Source organism: Trachurus japonicus, chromosome 3, assembly GCF_045865225.1.
Source record: "Trachurus japonicus isolate A0001 chromosome 3, Traja_1.0".
Classification (NCBI taxonomy): domain Eukaryota; kingdom Metazoa; phylum Chordata; class Actinopteri; order Carangiformes; family Carangidae; genus Trachurus; species Trachurus japonicus.
Genome location: NC_140909.1, coordinates 6,624,773 through 6,629,491, shown reverse-complemented (window position 1 = coordinate 6,629,491; position 4,719 = coordinate 6,624,773).

Here is a 4,719-nt window from a genome sequence, read left to right as displayed (position 1 = left end):
CTGATGATGAAACCCTAACACTCATAATTACCAGTAAATAAACATGATAAAACTTTACTTGAATATGTGTTCATAACACTGACATAACCGTGACATGCCACCTGTCATAAACATCAATGAATTCTTATGACAGCTGACGTTAAGTGTAATTTTAAGTTATGTCACCTTTGATGCAAAGTTGACACTGTTAGAGATATAACTTGTTATGACAACTTGACATTATTTGGGATAAGGGATAGTTCAACATTTTGGCAAACTGGCCCATTGCCATAATCGCTTTAGTCTTAGCAGTAGGTTCTTTAATTGTCGGTGCAAGCTATTTTAGCTACGGAGGCTAATGGGTTTTCTTGGTTTCCCTCATCAAATACACAATCCAACAACTCCAAAACGCTCTGGTGGACAAGTTGTGACCTGCACATTCACCACGCTATGAGATAATAACACAACGTTACCACACAGAGTTGTTTTAGAGGTTAATACAGAGTCTGCTTGCTGAAAAAGTGTCCCCGAAGGCAACGCGCATCAGCGGTTTTTGCATGAATTTACCTCTAAAACAACTCTGTCTGGTAACGTTGTGTTATTATCTCATAGCGTGGTGAATGTGCAGGTCACAACTTGTCCACCAGAGCGTTGTGGAGTTGTTGGATTGTGTATTTGATGAGTTTGATGATGAGGGAAACCAAGAAATCCCATAATGAGCCTCCCTCTGTAGCGTAGCTCTGAGCAGCTCGCGGCTCTGCTCCGCCGTTCTAAAAACACCTTGCACCGACAATTAAAGGTAACAAACCTACTGCTGTGACTATAGGGATTATGGCAATGGGCCAATTTGCCAAAATGTTGAACTATCTCTATAAAGTTCGGCAATCAGGTCTGCTATGACAGGTTATGTTGACTTTATTATGTCAAGTTTATTATGTCTCAAACAGTGTCAACTTTGCATCAAATGTAATGTAATGTAATGGTTATGACAGTGTTATGTCAGTCTTATGAACACATGAATTCAAGTAAAGTGTTACCATAAACACACACACACTACTATGCATTTTTCCACCTGTTGCATCTTAAAGGAGTATTAACGACAAAACAAAAACACCCTGATTCTCAACGATCTTCAGTCCGACTTCATCACTAAAGGCCCCTTCGTTCCCTCAGAGTCACACACACACACACACACACACACACACACATACCGGAGTTATAATAAAAACCTGCCATGAATGAACAATCTGAGGAGGAGAGATGAGTCACAGAAGCACAGGAAGACAGGAAGGGGCCTCGTCCATGAAGGAGAGAGAGAGAGTAAGAGACAGACAGAGAGCACTGCATCAAACGCACCACACGAGCTACTGAGAGTTTAAAAAAGATTATAAAATAAACAATAAGAGTGCGCTGTAAAATACTGAATATGTAAATAATGTGACTGTACAATGCTTTATAGAAGACAAAAAAAAAAACAAACACTACCTTTACGCTCACCGAGGTTTTTTCTGCACATTTTTACGTTTTATCCAAAGTTTAACAAAACAAAAAGTATAAATCCATGATTCTTCTTTTGGAACGGGAACTGTGAGAGCCGATCAATCAATCAGTCGATCGATCGATTGATCAATCGCCAGGGATCAAAGTACCGTAGCTCTTTAGGGACTGAGTTTTTGTTTTTTTTTCTCATTTTTTCATTTTAAATAGGTGCTGAGCAAATCAAAACACAATAAAAACAAAGAATGTCAGAGGAGCATTGTGATTGAAAAATGCCAAAAGGGCTCCGGTGTTATTTTACTTCCCTCTCTAATGTTTCATTTTTTTAGTTTCTCTGATGAATGAATGCCAGAATATAGAGCTTGACGTGTTTATTATTATTATTATTATTATTATTATTATTATTATTATATTTTTTTTAATCATGTGTTGTATATTGAACTTTCTTTTTAGTTTTTACTTTTCATTCATGTTAACTGCCAGTATGTGTACAATGCTGAGAGAAGTCTGCCGTTTGAGTTTTAACTTCCTTCAACAGTGAAAAATCCTATTTAAAAACAAAAATAAAAGCAGTTGTATGAACATTATAGAGTAAAAATGTATTTTCAAAAAAAAAAAAAAAAAGATTTGTATGTTGTCTTGGTTTATTATGTCTTGTTCCAGTCCAGACATGACACTCAAGGTTTACTTACTAGACAGCTTTCACCTGAATCTCTCTGCCCTCTTCTGTGAATTATAATAATAATATACTTAAAATACACATAAATACAAAACATCAAATGATTGTTCATGTGAGTGACACTGTGAATGACACTTGCGGTCAGTTGTAGTGTGGTATAATATCATGACAAATATCAAACCAACTATGAAATCCTTGTATTTAAATGCAGCTTTTAGACGCTGCTGACTAAATGATATAATCTACTTTAAAAAGCCAGTTTTGATAAAACATACCAACCCTAAGTTGCATCTAATTGAAGGTTTGACTTCATGATGTTAGTTTGATGCTGTAAGTGGTGGTTCAGTCAGTTAATAAGAGGTTTGTAATCCTCAAACGCTCAAAAATAATCACCTGACAGATGTTTGAATAAAACCCACAACGACTGATCTGATCAGAAAAGGAAGCAGTAAGTAAACCTTGAGTTGAGCTCGTCATCCCCGGGTAAATACACACGTCCTTCATCCTTATAAGCTACATCATCAAACCGCTGGAAAAACAGGTTTTAGTGGGTGAAGGGAGTTGATTTAAAGGGATAGTTCAACATTTTTGGCAAATTGGCCAGAGCCGCGAGCTGCTCAGAGCTACGCTACAGAGGGAGGCTCATTATGGGATTTCTTGGTTTCCCTCATCAAACTCATCAAATACACAATCCAACAACTCCAAAACGCTCTGGTGGACAAGTTGTGACCTGCACATTCTCCACACTATGAGATAATAACACAACGTTACCACACAGAGTTGATTTAGAGGGAAATTCATGCAAAACCGCTGATGCATGATCCCGTCGGGGGCAGTTTTTCGGTAAATAGTCTCTGCATTTACCTTGAAAACAACTCAGTCGCCGCTCTAAAAACAGCTTACACCAACAATTAAAGGTAACAAACTTACTCCTAAAACTATTATAAGGATTATGGCAATGGGCCAATTTGCCAAAACGTCTTATAATGTTCACTTCCAAAGACACATCCAAAGACTTTGCAAACCGGCCCTCAGGATGAATTTGCCAAGTGTGAACATTACATAGAAGATAGAAAAGGCATAATATTTTTAAAATTGCACATTTTTATGAAGAAATTTCAGGTTTTTCATAATATGTTTTGTAAAAGGAGAGTTCATTAACTGTGAAAAATCTTAATATTGACCTAAAACAAAGGGAAAATTTCAAAATTATTTTTATTCATAGGTTATCATGCTATTATTTTACTGGTCCAGCCCACTGGAGATCAAATTGCGCTGTTTGTGGCCCCTGAACTAAAATTAGTTTGACACCCCAATTTAGCCAGAAACAGAGACATTGCCTGATCTAGAAAGAAAACATAAAGGGATTTAATATGTTTTCCTCAGCGTTAGACTCGGCCATGATGAGAATAATCATGTGAACTGATTGAAGGTGAAATGTTGCTTCATGTGTCAGTCTTTCGGTAAATAGTCTCTGCATTTACCTTGAAAACAACTCAGTCGCCGCTCTAAAAACAGCTTACACCAACAATTAAAGGTAACAAACTTACTCCTAAAACTATTATAAGGATTATGGCAATGGGCCAATTTGCCAAAACGTCTTATAATGTTCACTTAGAGTGTAAACGGGATCTGTAAAACGGCAAATTTATGTTTTTACACCGGTAACCAAACATGATTTATGTTAGTTAATTAACTTTAAAGATGCTGGTACCATAATTATGTTACATTTAATGCTAAGCTAACTGGCTGCATGCAGGAGCTTATTACCTACACAAACACACGACTGGTATAGATTTTCTCATTTCTCTATTCCCCAAAAATACCGAACTCCTCCTTTAAGTGTGACATTGAGCTAAAGCTTTTTTACTCCACAAGTTTTTATGCATCAGTGACTGTAGGGATTTCTTCTTTTCTCTTTAATATATAATGTGTTTCACAGCAGCAGCAGCAGCAGCAGACTCCTATCCCACAGCAGTTAGCATGCATCATCAATAATATATATATATACACAATACAGTGTTTTAATTTTAAAGTGCACATTAAATGATTCAGCAAAAATAACAGCAACACCAGTGGCATTAACTCCAGTTTACATTTCAAGAAAAGCCCTTTTAGTTACTTGTACGGTAGTTAATTAGTTAGTTAGTTATAGTGAGATAATACACAGTAGGTTCACCTGTAATCCAGTCAGCACAACTCAGAAACAACTGTCGGGTCACATCCAAGTGCATTAATTATAAATCTATTTATATATATAATATGTAACATGTGAAGGACAATCCAGGAAATACACTTATTCACCAACCCTGCAGACTGAAGCTTCCTGTTTACCTGTAGATACGAGAGCAGCGTAGAGAGTTACTCATCTAACTGATGGCGTGGAAGCAAATAAGTGTGTTTCCAGGACTGTTTTTTAATAAATAAGCAAGAAATAAGTTAATTATATCTATATAATCACACGAAGTAACAACAACTTTGGGTAAAATCCAACAGACACGTGAAACATGAGCATCTAAATGTCTCAGTCTGATGCAGCACATCAGAGTTTTTCGTCTCGAGGC